At 37.7% G+C, this 19,440-nt stretch overlaps 1 long non-coding RNA gene across 11 annotated transcripts in view; it reads left to right on the top strand.

Moving 5' to 3' along the window:
* Positions 1 to 12,142: 12,142 nt before the first annotated feature.
* LOC137490211 (uncharacterized) overlaps positions 12,143 to 19,440 on the top strand; it is a 180,374-nt gene continuing 173,076 nt past the window's right edge. For 7 of the 11 annotated variants that reach the window (XR_012407950.1, XR_012407957.1, XR_012407952.1 and 4 more), the window contains exons 1-3: positions 12,143 to 12,255; positions 18,166 to 18,326; positions 18,763 to 18,878. This is a non-coding gene — a long non-coding RNA (uncharacterized lncRNA). The remainder of the gene's footprint in view (positions 12,256 to 18,165; positions 18,327 to 18,762; positions 18,879 to 19,440) is intronic. The other 4 variants (XR_012407954.1, XR_012407956.1, XR_012407953.1 and 1 more) reach the window with 1 other exon arrangement.

Genomic DNA, 19,440 nt, shown 5'->3' on the forward strand with positions numbered 1-19,440 from the left:
TCATTCATCAAGTATATACAAATATGTACAACCTATCCAGCATATGTTTTTACCAGCAGATGCCCTTTCAGCTGTGGCCCATCGCTGGGAAACACCCATACACTCTTATTCACACACATAAACTTCGGACCCAATTCCCCTATATTGCGTGTGTTTGGACTGTGGGGAAACCGGGGAACCTGAGGAAATCCATGCCAACACAGGGAGAACATGCAAACTCCACACAGAAATGGCAACTGACCCAGCCAAGGCTCGAACCAGCAACCTTTTTGCTTATGAAGCGACAGCACTACCCACTGCACCACCGCGCCACCCCAGTGATGAATTATCGTGCACTAAAACCAGGTCTTCATTGTCGGTTTCATTGTCCAACCCCTGCAGATGTGTAATACTTTTTATTTCTAAATTAATTTAATAATTTTAAATTCAAGAATATTTGAATAATCAGTTATTCACAGTATGCACTGTTACTGTTCAAATGTATAATTATTGTATACATTGTGGAAAGATTGGTTAAACTAGATACAAAAATTTTTGTCTATTTTTGACTGCCATAATTTATTTGATTTTGAAATAAAAGCTATATATTGAGATGTGGTGGAAATTACATTTTGTCACATTGGAGTTTTAAGGTTCTATCTGCACTCTGAATGATTTTGAGATATTGAGCTTTACAGTTTTTGCATTCTGTAGCAAACAGTTTGTGTGTAACATTTGTTTTTAAATAAATAGTATTAAAATGTAAACAACTTATAAAAAAAAAAAACATCCCATAATGTAAATAAGTCAATTATATTAAGAAAAATAACTCAATTTTGACAATAATGTCAGATAGAACCTTTTAATTCTAGGGTGATGATTAGTTCATTTCATAATAGAAAGATTTTTAAATATGAACAATTTCTCTTCATATCTAAGTTTGTTCTCTTACAAATCTTAAAACTAGACAAATTGTTTAAACTTATGAGGCTGTTGCATTACTTTTGAACTTTTTTTACTCAAATTCACAAGGCAAAAAGTACCCGTAGGTAGAGAATTGTAAAAAAAAAAAAAAAAAAAAAAAAAAAAAAAAAAAAATATATATATATATATATATATATATATATATATATATATATATATATATATATATATATATATATATATTTGTGCACTTTATAAAATAAAACATACTTGTTGTTTTTAGCATCTTAATTAATTAGTTAATTGATTAATTATAATAAAATTTAGCTTTTAACTTTATTGATGAAAAATTACATTAGCAGTTACTTATGTAATGTATCGCTATTTCATCTTATTTAATTTTTTTTACACAACACTTTCTCTTCACTTACTTTATTGGCAGCATATTTATCATTGTTCAGTAACAAATGACTTCCTAAAGCAAATATTGATTGAGACAACTCCATTGTCATACTGTTTACCTACTTGCCAATAAGCTATGCACCTCTGAGACGCTCATCTGTATTGTACATATTTGCAGCATATCTGACATCTTGAGCATTCCATTATAATACATCTGACATGCGTTGTCCCTGCACCTCACTGTGAAATATAGATTTTCTATATTCCTCAGGATCCTTGTAATCCACACCTATTATCTTACACACTGCAGGGTTGCTATAGAATAGAAGAGATGATTATGAAGTAAGCATACACAAGCACACCTGTCCACAGACATGCGCCGCATGCTCCGAGTGAAATAATAACACTCCCGGTGATTTATTATACATGGGTTTGTGTGCATGCAATTTTGAAAATAAACTTTTTACACTTTAATTTTAGAATAAACTTTGTCAAGGTCTAATTATTAATGCTACTGACATTTTTGTTGTTGTGACAATTTACACACAATTAGCTGGATTAGTGTTTTTTATATTTATTTTATTTTGTGTTAGATGGTTTTCTACTAACGTATCTATCCAGATCGTGTAGATGTAAATAGCTCAAGCTAGCATCATTTGTCCTACAGGAAGGAGAAATAAGGGATGTGACATGCACACATACGCTGCATCACAAAGTAGAGTAAATCACCTGAGTAACAGCAGCACAATGACTGGTTTGTGTTTTCACATTGATTGAATGATAACAAAATGCACGAGTTACAAGCATCTCCTCATTTAACGACCCATTGGAGAGAAAGAGAGAGAGAGAGAAAGGCAGGAACGAGTGGCAGGGCCCGGCGAACAGCTTGGCTCACCTCATTAAAAGCTTGTTGACGTCTTGTAAATTTTCGAGGAGAACGGGCTGGTAAAAATCAGCCGCCAAACTTGCTCGTAAGGGGAGAGGAAAGATCCAGTCCCCGCCCATCAGGACCGAGCGATGGGCGAGAGGCAGAACAGGCATCTGTGGAGAAGAAAGAGATGCAAACAGAGATAGAGACAAAGAGAGAGATAGAGATGAGAGGGAAGCACCCAGACATACAGTACACAAGCCAACGATAAATAACAGACGTATAAATTGCCTCGTTTTCTTGTTTTGGGTGATGTCGATTTAGCTGCTAATTGGTGACAGAAACTGTCAAACGGGTGGCAGCTAGTGATTGCAGTGGCTTCTGTCAGGATTAGGTGAGAGGAAAAGAAGGGGAAAAAAATGCTTTTTATCTGAAAAGAGAATGAGAGATATGCTGGCAGCTTCCTCCCATCTCCTCCCGTTGTCTGATATTTACCCAAAACACATTAAAAACACAAGGCAAAGAGAGCAAAAGAAACAATAAGCTTGGCATTATAGGCCCCAGTTCTCTCGCTGTCTCTCAGACTGATCAGTGTGTTTGTTTGTAGAATCTTTGTTTGTTTGCTTGCAGGAAGGAACTGAACACACAAACACCCGTGTTAACCTATTCAGAGTAGGAGAGATAGCGAGAGAGGGAGAAAGATTGAGAAAAAGGCTGACTGACTGGTCTCCTGGGGCCGTCTCCTCCAAACCCTGCCTTGACTCCCCCTCTGTCCCGGGGAATATTGAGATGAGCAGTAATTAGGCTTTGATACTCTGGCAAATGAACAGTAATTAGAGGCTGCGAGTGAGGCTCCTCTGTCTGAGCTGCTCATCCAATATTCACATCATTATTGAACATTAGGATTAGCTCTCTTCCATGCACAAATAGCATGGCACAAACACTGCCCGCGCAGATGGCGACGGGGGGTGGCCGCTGGTGACACTGGCGCTTGTTTGCGTGGAACGTGTGGATATAAGTCAGATCTGTGTAAGTATTGCACGATACTGTATATCTAGAGGAGAGAGAGCGTGTGTATGTGTGTGTGTGGGATGTAGAGATAGGTCACCCGTGTCTGGCCGTCTCTCAGAGGGGATTTTCTGGTTATTAGAGCAGCGCCAGATCATGGGCCAATTATACAGAAAACTGTCAGTCAAGATTGTGTGGCTACGTGATTAGAGCAAAAGGACAAAATCAGGTGAGGAGTGTGAATCTATCCGGGGCAGCTTTGATTTGCTAATGAGGGGAAGAGGGGAGTGGACCGGGGCCACCGTCCCCAGCTGTAGCCCCGCTCGCCTGCCTTCATTTTCGCTCTGACCTTCTTAGTGGATGCTGCTTTTGATGCAGGAATGAGACAAAGAGACAGAAAACTAGAGAACGGCGGATGACTCTCTCCGGGAGCACCGGGACCCTGGCCCTCAACGGTGCGTGCGCATGTGCTGCAGGTCATGGTCCGTAAATGAGACTGGCGCACCCTGCTAGCACTGAGAGGGCCAACAGTAATCAAAGTCAAGTCCCTCTCTATTACAGCATGGGCCAAAGGGTCCTTAATTACCCTTAATAGCTTTAAACATGGTAATTCCATCCAGCTACCCCCTCACGTGATGCAAAAAAAAAAAAAAAAAAACACACACAAGTGGAGAGGAGGAGTTTAAAGGAAGGAGGTACGGAACATAAGCCGTCTCCTCCCAGGACACTTCTGGCCTCCGTTAGTCCTCTCATTTTCAAAAAGAAAGAGCTGACGGTGGCTCCCAATTTAGTGGCTACCATTTGGGGGCTGACACCAAGAGGCGTCCATGGGGCGGTTGAGGTAGAGGAGAGGAAGAGGATGGTGCAAGCGAAGACAGGGTGTACGGCAGCCCTGCAGAAGCGCTCGGCAGGGGATTGTAATGAATGGAGAGTGGGGACGGGGAGGGGATGACAGCTCTGGCAGCTGATGCATGAGCTCCATGCTAATTCCTCAGCCTGGCCGTGATGGATCCTGAAATCTTGACCAGACGTCCCATTAGCCCCTGTCCATGACAGCCCCAATAAAGATATTATCAAAATCCACTGAAACCTTTGAGGGAAGGCTAGGTGCTTGTGGCAGAGGTACAGAGAGCAGGGTCGAAGCCAAAGAGTCTATCGGATGGCTTCTTCTCCTTCCAAAAGTTATTGATGAGTTAACCTCTTGGGCGCGGGTTAGTGGTGATGGATACATCGGGACTGGAGAACCACACAGGATAATGAGACGAGCAGTGAATCACTGTCCCACCCCTGTTAAAAATAGAATCCACGGTATGTCCTGCAAATAGAGTTGTGTTTTGTTTCGGCAGCAGAGATTATTCATGAACGCCAGCCAGTGAAATAGAAGTATGTGCATATGCTGATGAGCATGCTTCTTGTGGTTAAAGACAGGAAGTAGTTGCTCAGCTCAGCGAACCTGTGAATGCTTCGCCGTGACCCTCATTTCAATGCGCTGCCGTAATTCGGATACAAAGTCTGGCATCCTTAGTTACCACAGGACCCAGTCCAGGTGTGTTTACCATGAATCTTTTATCTTCCGCAGCGCATCAGGCTAATATTTTTGACAAGCGGCACAGGGGATATAAATGACCCAGGCTTCGGACAAATAGGAAAACTGGTGCCTTGGCGTGCGGCGTCGGAGCGAGGGCGTTGGGAAAGCCACATGATTCCCGCGGTTGACAAATAGGGTGGGGAGAGCCGGGTAGGAAACGGAGAGAGAGGTTACAGTGACAGACAAGGAGCACAATTATCACACCATGATGAAAGAGCGGCGGCCGGCGAGCTCCACACCGTTAATTACACTCCTTTTTCCACAGGACTCTAATGTGAGGAAAAACACGCAATGACAAGTGTGTAAAAGAGCAAGCAGTAAATTACTGTCAGGAAAAATAAACGGAGGAGCGTGCGGCCTGCTCAATGATTTACGGGGGCAATTAGTCACCGCCCCACGGAGATGCTGAGGACAGCAGCGAAGCGAGAGTGTCAGAGAGAGAGAGAGAACGAAGGAGGAGGGGCGGATGGCGAGGGGGAGCGCCAAAGAACGATTGTGTGCATGAGGAAGATAGAGAGGTGCACTTCAACCGCTGCCGAGAAAAGACAAGGAAGGAGAAAGTAAGAGGAAACACTCAGGCTATTATGAATGACCTTCTGGATGCTTGCGGAACCTTATGTGCCCCTCATGGGCTATTTCTGTTCAGCCGCCCGCTGACAGAGTCCTGGGCCACGGGCACACGTGGCCCCGGCCTAACGTTCTACAATTAAATCTGCTTACTTATCTGAAACAGCACAGGACAGCTCAACAGAACTGGTTAAAGTACTGCATAAGTGAATTTAATGCAGAACAGAGTGAAACAAATGTGATGGCAGAATTTTTAAATAGCCGCGCTCCATCTGAAAGAGGCCAACACCTGCGTCAGTAAAATAGGACAATAAACTACTGACTGCCTTGCTAGAAGTTTCCCAAATGCTTAAATTTAAGTCCTAACTGAAACATCTGTGTGGAGAAAACACATACTCTCTGCATGGCAGATGTACAGTACAACGTGAATAGTCTTTAATCACAAAATGTTTGAAAAGAAAATGCAGACGCTCTTTAATGGGCCTTAATTGACTTTAAAAGTGACACCATAATGTCTCAGCAGATGAAAGCCTTTTAGTCTTTCACTGGTGATGTCTGATTTCCTTTGTTGTATTTGTAAACAGAGATTCACAGTAGCGAGGTCTCATTTTCCAAAGACACATGTCCCTCATTTTTTTTTCATTCGTAATATGTTGCGCGGCAGCTTTCATCCCTCATTAAATACCTGCTGTACATTTAACAAATTTAGGCCGCTGGGAATATTCCCAGCCACTGCTGAGCCGAACAACATTAAATCGCTAAAGACAGTTTGTGTCATTCCATTTTTGTTAATTTCACCCGTTCTGATTGAGTGAGCAAGGCGAGACTGTGTTTCCTTCAGAACAATGAGCTACAGAAAGAGACAGAGACAGGCCTCAATAAGATACTGTCAGTTTGGGTGATCGCTTACAGATATCTGATGAAATAAAAGCCTTTGTCAAGTGGGAAGTGAATTGAAGACAAACATAGAGAGCTGTGCAACGGAGACGTCTGTACTAATTAGTCATGCTGATTGGAGGATGTCAAGTGAAAGTCAGCTTGAAAGTGATGCATAATCCCTGTACAGTTAGAAACTACATGAATCCGTAGCCTTTGTACAGGTTTGGGGAAGCTAGTTTAACACTAGTTTTTCAGCGCTATAAGCTATTTCCAGTGTAAAGTTGTTAAAATGGATACACTACTGTGTAAGCAAACTGAAAAAGCGTTAACCTTACAAATAATTGAATCTACAATTTTGTTGTTTCAAGAATGAGCGAATACCACTCGGTGTTAAAAATTAACTTGATAGTTGAAAAGCTATTATGCAATACTATTAGCAATATTATGCAAATACCTGAAATTCTGACACACTATACAGATGGTAATGATTTATATACTTATAATACTAACAGTCTTTTATAATATCTTTATTTAGTATAGACAAATAATATAGTCCTGTAGAAATGTTCAGCCGCAGTCTGTTAAATGACCTAATTTAATCAGTAAACTAACCGTGTTTATTCATTTTCGGCTTAGTCCATTTAATAATCTGGGGTTGCACAGCATAATGAACCGCCAACTTATCCATCACATGTTTTACACAGTGGATGCCCTTCCAGCTGCAGCCCATTACTTGGAAACATCCATATACACTCACACACATACACTACGGACAATTTAGCCTACCCGATTCACCTCTAGTACATGTCGGAGGAAACCCAAGTGAACATGGGGAGAACATGTAAACTCCACACAGAAATGCCAGCTGACCCAGCCGAGGCTCGATCCAGTGACCTTCTTGCTGTGAGGTGATCGTGCTACCCACTGTGCCACTGTGATGCCCCAACTAACTGTGTTATATCATGTATCACAAATAAAATATCATAATATGGAATGGAAATACTGTGAGCCTTAGACACCACTGTTTCCTTGTTTTCATGTAAATTCCAAGAGTGCAAAACACTGGTGGACACAGGGCCAATCAGAAGACAAAACAAACTGAGGAGACTCATAGCCCATGCACTCTGCATTTGCATGTGTAACCCTGCCAGTCCTACACCACCCAACCAGCTCCAAGCTGGGATCGAACCAGCGACTCTTTGTATGGGAGTCGGTTGCTCAAACAAGGAGGCTAAAGACCATGGCCTCTAGCGTCTGTCGCTAAAGCACCTATAGAGGTCAGAGGGGTGAGGTTTACCTGCATAGGCACTTTACTAGCTGGCCTCTGCTACACTCACCCGCCCAAACCTTACTCCCATCTGGGTCACGGCACCGATGTAAACCCGCAGGTCCTACACCACCCAACCCGCTCAAACTGGGATCGAACCGGCGACTCTTTGTATGGGAGTCGGTTGCTCTAACAAGGAGGCTAAAGACCAGCACCTTTAGCACTTCACTAGCTGGCCTCTGCTACACATGTATGCCTAATTTGGGTCATTGATCCGGACCTGAACAGCCATGTAATAAAAAAGTTCTGAGATCATTAATATACATGCCTTATGATAATTTTAATAAGCAACAACGTTTTCTAGAGAGACAACAATAACAGTTTGCCTCCATTAGTTATTTTTAAGCATATATTTTACTTTCTATGCATATGGGACTTTTATTTTCAATACGCAAGCTCAAATTTGTTTACTGTGTGTTAATGGGCAACAACGGCACATATTTTTTTTCATTACATGTAATTAATTTAAATATGCCATCTGCTTGTTAAGTTGTGACGTATCGGTGACGTATGAAATACTGTTTCCGGGTCCAAGCCGATACTCATTTGAATTGAGATAATATTGGTTTATGGTCATTTTTTTGTCATATCACACTTTAAAGTAAATTTTTTATAAAATCATAATGTACACATGGCGACACAGTGGGGCAGTAGGTAGTGCTGTCGCCTCACAGCAAGAATTTTGCTGGTTCGAGCCTCGGCTGGGTCAGTTGGCGTTTCTATGTGGAGTTTGCATGTTCTCATGTTCGCATGGGTTTTCTCCGGGTGCTCCGGTTTCTCCCACAGTCCAAAAACATGTGGTACAGGTAAATTGGGTGAGCTAAATTGCCGTTGTATATGAGTGTGAATTAATGTGTATGGATGTTTACCAGTGTTAAGTGGCAGCTGGAAGAGCATCCGCTGCGTAAAACATACACTTGATAAGTAGGCTGTTCATTCTGCTGTGGCGACCCCAGATTAATAAAGTACTAAGCTGAAAAGAAAATTAATGAACGAATTATGTACACATCAGTCTCTGGACTTGCTGCATAACAAATAACAAAATTTTAACAATTTATGAAAAATGTATCACTTTCTGGCCATCGGATATTGGGCAAGAAGATATATATATATATATATATATATACGTATATTGCATTTTCGGAAGTATTTAATCGCTTTGTAAACGTTTATTATTACCATTGATGAGTCTCCCTATACAGTTTGATAGAGCTCTTGGACCCGGAAGCAACTTTGCATGACGTCACACTTAACAAGCGGATAAAGAGCAGTGTACAAAACAAATAGTAACAATTTATTTTAAGGTGTTCTTGTTACTCATGTTCAGTGTACTTACTGTAGTGATTATGTACAATCACACTACTTCACATTCTAACCCTAACAATAAGAAAATGTAATTAAATAATACTACTCAGTAGTTAATTGAATAGTTACAATGTAACAAGGACACCTTAAAATGAATTGTAACCAAAAATATCCATCTACTTTTCTTTCCCCTGCTTTTATTATACTGTAGATATAATCAGAAGCTCCCTGTCTCATGTGTGATAGACCCTCACCCTGGACCCTCTGTAAGTCTTCCTCTTTGTGCATGAAACTGTCAGCCATGTTTCACTCCAACGCGATTAGGATTCAGAAGAAAAGAGAAAACAGCTGGTGATGAGTCAGAGTTTGATGGGTGAAGAAGCCCTGGCAATCAAAGCTGAAAAACTATGCCAGCATTTTACCTTCAGCCTGCTCTAGCTCTGGTCAAGGGCATCTTTCTTTGTGCGTGACGCAAGTCGATGCATCTTTGTCACAGGTGCATCTTATTTTTATCCTTTAAACCCTTCCATTCCCCCCACTTCCTTCCCCTCGGCCACTGAAAATGATGGCTGTGGTGATATTTTTCAGCTCAGACATTTTCGAAGTCATCTCACAGTAAGCTGTCAACCTGCACAAGGTTTATACGGTGACATTTACAATCAATAGCCATTTTCAAAAGGCTAACGTTTTTTCATGTCATGGCATGTCTTTGCCTTCCAGTGGAATGACCTGTCAGGCCAAGTCTATGATGTATTTACAGTGGTTTGAGCATTTTGGATTATTTTCATCATCATCGTCATCGTTTTTGTGTGTGTGTGCGTGTGTGTTTTATTTTGACTACCAAATACTATTTCTTATCAATCTTTTTTACTTTTCTCTCTAATTTTAATATTTAGGTCCAGAAAAGTGGGTAAAATCTTAAGTGAAAACAACATCAACAACAACAACAACAACCAAAAACCCCTTACAATTAATATTAAATAGATGGTCCACCTAAATAGAAAAAAATAAAAATAAAATAAGAAACCAGGCTGACTGAAAATGTGACTCAATGCTCCAGGTACATTTCGCTTCACTTTTCAGATGACATCCACAAGAGGTGCTGTAAGCAATTTTTTTTCCCTCCATTGCAGATAAGGGTTTATTAAACAGCACAGTATGACAAAAAATGCCTGTGGGTATAAAATAGTTGCAATGATATTGTGTTGCTAGTAGCTCATTTTATGACAGCTTAAAAGTAAAAGGCTCAGTTTCTGGCACTAAAAAAGGTTTTGTTTTCTCCAAAACATGTTAAACATGACTTTGGCAACGTTTAATACACTGTTTATTGTTCGGATCATGGTGGAAACTAGGAAATTAATGTTCTGAAAAGTTAGTGCTCTCTCTGTTGGGTTTTGGAATTACCACCTATACCAGTGTTCCCAAAGTGAAGTTCCCTTGGGGGGTCACATGACAAAATGTTATTATTTATTAGATTATCAGGATTACCATATTGTATCTACCAAAAATAAATAAAATAAAATATTTAAAAATAGTAGTTAATAGTTGCATTACATTGAGACCCTAGGGCAGGGGTCATCAATCTCGGTCCTGGAGGGCCGGTGTCCCTGCAGGATTTAGCTCCAACTTGCCTCAACACACCTCCTTGATGTTTCAAGTATACCTAGTGAGACCTTGATTAGCTTGTCCAGGTGTGTTTGATTAGGGTTGGAGCTAAAATCTGCAGGACACCGGCCCTCCAGGAACAAGTTTGGTGATCCCTGCCCTAGGGTGATAACATTAAATCAACAACAGAGTAAAAGATTTTACAGAGCAATGGCACTCACATATAATAAAATATAAATACAAATCACAATAGGGTAAATGCGGAAGTATGCGGAAGGTTTTTTTTAATTTGCCAGTTACCTGGGTCAAGCACTTTTGGTGAACTGTGTGCAGTTACAAAATCTAAGGATTTAAGGTCTGTATTCTTTAAAAATAAGCGATCTTCACTGCCTGACAGATATCCAATGTAAAGTGGGTCTCAGAATGTACATGAAGCACTGCATTAAATCCCTTTTTTTCTCGCCATGTCTTTAAAATATTAGCATTTATTTTACTCCAGTATATGCAATGGAGCTTCTGCGCTAGTCTGCTAATTATGATGGGAGCGTGTAAATGGCTTTTCATCTCGTTTTACGCTTGAGCAACTAAATTAATGCCAAAGTCTATTTAACTGATTATTTGTTCTTTACAATACAACATCCATTCTGTAAAAGGAACGGTATAAAATGGAAAAAAGGCACATTACCCAATTACTGGAAGTTTATCCGTATGGGAAGAAACACAATCTCTGTATATACACTATTGAATATGGAAAGTGGACTTGCTGCGGTCCAATCATTGTGCTCACCTATCTCAGGTGTGATTAATGTTGAAATTAAGCAAATGAATAAATACTATAAAAAGATGGTTGGTTGTTAGACTGTTGCATTTTTGTGTTGTCAAATTGCTTGTGTTTATGTAGGCCTCTTAATTTGTGTATGTGTGTGTGTGCATTTGTGCGCAATGTTTGTATATTTATAACAAGAATAGTGGGGGTTGTGACTGAGTCACTGGCATTGTTATTTCGGGGGTCATCTGCTAAAATGTTTGAGATCTCCTGACCACATCCTATACCTAACGAACAGTGAAACAAAAACAAACATGAGATAAAAATATATTCAGTGTATATACAGCTACAAGAGTTTGTGCTCCACAGGACACATACAAGTGCATCACAATACAACGCTGTACAGTTTGATCAGGTGTTCCACACAAGTTATGAAATACAATGTATTGATGCAGTTAAAGTCACAAACCTTGCTCCTTCTATGTAAACGACGGGCCCTCAAACCATATTAGAAAATCTAATTAAACAATTAAAAGTGCCATATAATGGAAATCTCGCTGTATAGGCTACCAAGACATGGTAGAATAATAAAAAGATCAGTGGCCTATATGTAAATGGACATACTGTGAGCTACAGACACCACTGTTTCCACGTTTTAATGTAAATTCCACAAGTGTAAAACCCCGGTGGACAACGGGCCAATCAGAATGGGTCGGTCATCCGGACCTATTGAGCAGCCATGTCATTAAGCTCTGAGATCATAAAAAAGCCCTGGGATGATTAATATACACGCCTCATGCTGCGTTTGATAAGCAATAACGTTTTCTAGTGAGACAACAATAATAGTTTTCCTTCTTTAGTTTTTTAAGCGTATATTTCACTCACTATTTGGGACTTTTATTTTGAAAACGCGAACGCGAATTTGTTTACTGTGCGTTACTGAGCAGCAACAGCACGAGGAAAGTTCAAACTGGCCTCAGGACAAGAAATGCAAGATTTGCAATTACACATTCATTTCCACTCTGAAGAGGCATAAGGTATGTTTTGTTACATCTTTTGTTAATTTATCGTGTTTGTTGTGAAATTTAATTGGGGTTGTTTCAACAAACACGTGTGTTGCTGAATCATGTCAAATCACTCACCTCAACTGTCATATGCTGCAGAGGTGGATAGTTAGTCCTGGCCAAGTTTCTTTGCCAATCCCTGGCAGTTTTTTCAAAATACAACACCATACTTCTTTATCACTCTCTTTTATCAAGTTTAATAATAATTTAGCCTTTATCCCTAACAGATCTGGTGAGCAAAATAGGTTAAAGTTACTCTGATGGTACCATGTTCAGTGTACATTATGCTGTGCATGTGTGTGTATCTGTGTGTGTGTGTTTGTGTGTCTGTAAGAGCTGCAAGCCAGACCATAATATTCACAATACCAGCCATATGTGGTCAGTCATGGACCTTCTGATTCTATGGCCATTTTATGGAGTGATAAATATGCTTATAAAACCATCTTTGTAGATATTTTTAAGTTGAACCTACTACGTAGGTATCAAGGAACAATTGACCTTCTTACGTTAAACCAATAGAGTATTTGGCGGTTGTTGCTAGATCAGAAATGGTTGCGGCCGGAAGTCAAGTAATTATGATTTTTTAATATAATATATAATTTACATAATGTCTACCCAGGGTTAAACAAGCCAAAGCCGGATCCGGCACTTCTCAAATCTGATCCGGCATCTCATTTTACAGATCCCTCTCCTCACACGCAGCCCCAGAAAGGTTTGATATTTTAGGATGTTTGTTTTTATTATTTGGATTAGTTTAATTTGAATGTTATTAAAAAAATATTTAAAAAATAATAAAGATTTATCTTGGAGACACAAAATGTATTCTAGAATCAACCATATATATGAGCAATTCCATGAAAATGTCAACCTTATCATGAAAAAATAAACTTTTGACCAAAATAACAAAACCTATTTCAATTTGCTTATTAAGGTATATATTTTATTGTTATGATGTGCTCTTGTTGAATTTTTAAGGAAATTGGTTTGTTTATCCATGAAATATGAGGATTGTTGCAATGGTAAATTTCATTATCATCCAACCACTTTTCGTGCTTTCAAAAAAGGGGTTAAAGACTCACCTTTTCCATGCTTTATGTTAACAGTAGTCATTCTGCAGAAGGATTGGAGTCTGTAGTATAAATAATTACCCTTACTTTTTCATAACATTATTGCCCTTTTGATTTATGAGCTATATATTTAAGACATCACGCAGCTTCGGTCACGTGTCACGTCCGTAACGATTTAATGAAAAAGTTTATATTGTGGAATAAATATTATAACAAATAAAATGAAACTTTGTATACAAAGTCAAAATATGTCCATACTAATTATGATCGCCAACTCATCTCAGGTCTTTGCTCTAAACAACCACAATTTTGCGTTACGGACGTGACCATTTTTGAACTCCTTATTAATATAAGCCAATGACTAGCGCATATTTGTTCATTATGATGCTGCATTACAATTACTGACTTACATTACATAATATCCATATGTTATATCAATAACTGAACATTTCAGTTAACTATAAACCACTTTAGTAACATTTCAGAAATAAATGTCTAATAAAAAGAACATAACATTTTACATATTGCCATAATTGGCGCATAATCTTGGTGTTTTGGCGATGCAACACCTAGTGTTGAAGCACTTCTTGTTTCATTTGTAGATAGGCTAACTAACCGTCAAATAATAGATCAAATAGTTAAGATACAATTTATGCCAAACTAGGAATGCTGATTTCGATTCATTTTGCCAACCAACAACCGCTGGTTAACCGAATATTAACCGTTAACAGATTAATATCAAAATATTATTTAATAAAAAAAATATTGACGTGCCTATTTTGTCTGACACATTAAATATTGCATTTTAAAATACTGATTTAGGTTATTTTAACATGCCGTGAGATTGTGTTGGAACAGCATACAGAACGAGCATCATGCACCAGCAGTGTTTTTTTAGCAGCATAGAAAAACTGAATAAAATAACAAAAAATAAATAAATGAATAAATCCTTCTCTAGATCTTTTTCACTTAAATGACAAATTAAGATTACAAAACGAAAACTTTAACTGAATCCTTTTTAAGAACCGGCATAGACTGTTTGTCCAATCGTGTTTTTTCCGTCAATTAAATATTAGGCTACCTCAAATAGATTGCTTTATGGAAAAAATGCATTCAATTAATGCTCCGCTGTTATAATATTACAAAACCTGTCAACATTTTTAATAGAAGTCATTAGTTTAAAGATTATGTCTTAATTATGATTATTAACCTATTCCTCTGTCTTACTTGCGGTTCATGTGCGCGCGCGCTGCCTGAAAGATAATGAAAATGAACCATAAGGCTTTGAACCTATACATTTTGTAAAGTATAGGCTAAGCATATAACAATTTTGTTATTTACACGTGATACTGCATTAATTTGCATACATGTTTTATAAGCTGTAAAATGAAAGCATCAGTTTGGTGCAAAGTTATCATAAAATATTTGTCTTTGTTTGATTTGTAGATTAGGCTATGTAGGCTATTTAAAATGTATATAAGAACTATTAATAACTGTTATTTTCCAAATGGAAAAAAGGCTGGTTTGTTAATTAGTCTGCACTTATATCATGAATATAGTTGAGTTTATGACGCGGCTCCAGGCAGCACAGACGACCAGGATCAGCGCTGGTTCGTCAACTCCTGTGTTAAACTGTGGCCAGAATATTCTTCTTTCATTTTGCTTCTTTGGCAAAAACATATGAAGCACGTGTGTTTGCACGTGTTACTGTCCTGCGAGTTAACACATATGTGTTGCTCATAGAAGCCGATAACAACGAACGCGCTTTTTCATTCCAGAGACGTGAGGCGCACCGCAATGCATTTTATGTTGACAAGAAAAAAGAAGCGCGGTGCTCTTTTGAATGTCACTATAGGTAACAACTGAATCAGCTGTGCGCGAGTGTTGCTGTCAATGTTTTTATAATTGAATTTTTTTAAATAACATTATGAAATTCAAGATTTGTAAAGTCTTACAACTTGATGACTTAAAACAGCGACCACAGCTCTATTCCGTCATTAAAAAGTTCGCCGTAGTCATCTTGACAATACACTGCTATCACCTCTAAGGAAACCTCGCCTCTGCTTTCATTTGATTGAAGAATGAAAGACGCCACTGAGGTAACATGCTTTTCCTCTGGAGCGCACAAAGCGCGCAATGACAACGCGAGGCGCGCAGTGCGCATAATCAATAACCTCCATGCATTTGGACTTTCCCCACTGCTCAAAATGCGCACGCCGCGGGTCAGGCCACAGCGGAGCTTTTATTTCATGCAGAGCATAAATATATTTTTTAATTTATTAATTAAATAACTATTTATAAAGGTAAATTATCAAAGCCACACAATTTATTTTCCAAGCCTTTTATCCAAAATCTAAGCACTTTCAAAGCTTGAAAATAGGCTATAGCCTACATTAAAATGAAAACATTTTCAAAGATTTCCAGCACCCGGCAAATGCACTTGAGTGCTTATTAAAATTATTTTACAGGCGGCAAAATAAGAATAAAATCTTGATATTGATCTAAGCTTTAACTACATCATAGGAGTATTAAATTTGTTAGAAAATCGATAGGACCTGCAGCTGTAAATATTTAATTTAATATTTTACACAATCGGTTATGAACTATAGCCTAAAAATATAAACATTATAGTCATCCATCGCACATGCCTACAACCAATGACTATTTTCTAGGCTTGTTTAACATAGCCTACACAAACCTTTCATAATAAAGTCTTCTCTCTCACCCTGGTCCTCTATGAACTTTTTGCAACCTCTCCTGAAGTGACTGCCGACGAGAAAAAGAAAGCAAGCGCGAGTGGAGAAATTAAACTATTTATTCCATCAACTAACACATTAACCAGAATAAACTAAAAAAAAACTGTCAAATATAATGTTGCCATATCTGTGACAAAAGATTTTAAATATTCTCCACGTAGACACGGTCTTGCGCAACAGTCGGTCAATGATTTAATTCAAGTTTGTCTGGAAACACTAACTTTAGGAGCCCGATAAACATAGGCCTATTATAGCTGATTATGTTTATTATTAATTCTATATTATTCAGAGTATAAAAGCACTATGTTAGCATGCAACATTGTTTCCGAATTGAGTTTTGAACATTCGAACGTGCGTTAACCTTTAACAACACACATGCCATATTACGTATTAAATATAACAAGGTGATCTCCATTTAAGTTTGATTAATTGTGCAACCTTACCATTCAGATGTCTCAGAGGTTAAAGTTTATTGGTTTACACTCCCAACAGATATCCACAAATAGGTCTTTGGTCAAGTTTTGAAAGCATTTATCTGATTTTTATGATGTGTCAACTGTGAATTTCAGAGCAGTCACGTCCGTAACGAAGACAAGTCACGTCCGTAACGATAGTTTTTCCTCATTAATGCAAAAATGAAAAAGTAAATAAAATGAATTATATATGTCACATGCAGAGCCAACCCTTATCCTTTTGACTGTTATATATTTTTTTGGCTTCTGCATTTTTATTCACAGAATTTTCACAAAGTATGTCAACTCACAAAACTCATGTCTTTTTTTTGTCACGTCCGTAACGCATTCATTTTGCCGTCATTTTAAATATAAAACACCTGCATAGACTGATATTTTTTTGATGCCTGAACTCCATGGTTAAGGGGTAAGAAAAATATAAACATATATTTCAATATACTGTTAACATATACCTTCTCTGAGTATATACGTTTCATTTTTTACTGCAAATGTCACGTCCATAACGCTGGAATCAGCCATATATATATATATATATATATATATATATATATATATATATATATATATATATATATATATATATATATATATATATATATATATAAATTCAGTACTCAAAATATAGACCAATTCAGACTCATTCCCAAAACTTTTTATTCTACATCTCCAAGGCCTGAGGTTATCCATAAGATACCCTGTGCTGATTTAACCTGACTTAGCATGATCAAACCATAACAGGTTAAATCATTATTTCACCATGTTTCCATCACTCAAGGTCTCATTTTCTGATGCAAAACTACTTAGTTATTTAGCCTGTGAAAGTGTGAGGACCATGTTAATTGTTAATTCCCTGTTTAAATATTCATCGTTCCATGCAGACCTGTAACGCTTCAACAACTCCCTCATTTGATGTCAAGTGCCAGTCGAGGAAGGTGTCTTTTCCTTCACATGCCTGTTTCCATGCATAATGTCTGTGATCAATTTTGCATGGGCTCCATAAGATTTATATATGCACGTTGTGTTGTAATAATAAGCATGTGATGACGGCAGATGATATAAGGGGTTTTTAGAATTTTAAGTGAAAACTGCATCTTTTTTTCATCTATTGTCTAAAGATGAAATGTCAAATGGAAACTTTTCTTAGGGTTGCACTTTGAATGTATCATTGTTGAAAGATATTAAGGATCAGCTCCGTTATCCGGTGTAAAAATGTACCATGGATAGCCTTCAGGTAAAATATGAATGATTCAATTTGATTTATTATAATGTATTTCACTAATATGAGTGTATGAACTGCATAATTCATATCATAAAAATAACACTACTTTTTTGTTCTTGATAAAAATGGCACAAAATCTCACCTCGGATTTTTCGCTAATGGATATGTAACTAACAGTAATCTTTGTCATTTTATTATGTTGATATTTGCAGTTATTTGTACCTATTTGTGAAGTTAAAGACAATTTTATAAGTTGGCATTTCACTGCTAGATAATAACAGGCACATAAGTTACGATGTGGTATGTCCAAGCTCCACTGAAAAAAAAAGATTTCTGCAAACAATTTTTATGTGTTGAATTTAAACAAGGGGCTGCAAGGTGGCACAGTGGGTAATAGGATCGCTTCACAGCAAGAAGGTCGCCGGTTTCTGTGTGGAGTTTGCATGTTCTCCCCGTGTCTGCGTGGTTTTCCTCCAGGTGCTCCAGTTTTCCCCACAAGCCCAAAGACATGCACTATAGGTGAATTAAGGTAAGCTAAATTGTCTGTAGTGTGTGAATGAGTGTGTATTATTAATAATGTGTGTATTATTATTGATATTAATGAGTGTATATTACAGATTATAAAAGGGACTAAGCGGAAAATAAAATGAATGAATGAATGAATTAATTTAATCAAACAAATTAAATTGAGTAATATCTTCATTTGTTTGTTCAAATTTTGTCCAAATAAATTGTTCACAAACACTTAATGTAAAAAAAAGGAAATTTAAAGAATCATCTTTAAATTATGATTTATTTTTTTCAGTGTAGTGCTATTATTTTAAAATATAAAATTAACTCTTTTTGTTATTAATTAATATTACCATGCTTTTGTGTACATTTCTGAGATTTCCCTTTAAAGGGCACCAATGATGAAAATCATTGTTTGTAAGATGTTTTTTTATTTTTTTATTTTCTGATGTTAGGATCCCAACCCCAAATCCCCCAACAACCTCCCTTGGAGATTTGCTTCATTCTTGTCTGTCACTGTGCTGCTTATGTGCGAGACGCTGCAGGAGAAGCTACACCCATCATAGCAATAGTAAGCGTTCTCTTTGTATCTGACACGCACGTGGGAACGGTAGGCGGGGCGAACTAGCTCATTCACATTAATGCCACAGGCAACAAAAACAGCTACAAAGTAAAAACTGCTCACATTTTTAATATTCACAAAGGTATACTAAATAATCTGATGGGTATTTTGAGCCGAAACTTTACAGACACATTCTGGAGATCATTCTGAAATCTTGAAAAAAGGTGCCCTTTTAATAAAACTTTAAGATTAACTGAGTGAGATATAGATTCACATTTATATGTTAAAATTAGCTAAATAATTAAATTATAGTTAAATAATACACATACTGGGTATATACAGTCTGAATAATTGGTAATGCTTAATGTAATTAAACTCATAACTATACCAAATAAATGCACTTCAAAAGAGTTTATTAAATTCTTCTTAATATATTTTAAATATACAGCTTAAGTCAAACATATTAACCCTTCTGAATTATTAGCCCCCGTCATTATTTTATCCCCAATTTCTGTTAAAACAGAAAGAAGATTTTTCTACACATTTCCAAATATAATAGTTTTAATAACTC

The sequence above is a fragment of the Danio rerio genome, chromosome 6, assembly GCF_049306965.1.
Source record: "Danio rerio strain Tuebingen ecotype United States chromosome 6, GRCz12tu, whole genome shotgun sequence".
In the NCBI taxonomy this organism is placed as follows: Eukaryota; Metazoa; Chordata; class Actinopteri; order Cypriniformes; family Danionidae; genus Danio; species Danio rerio.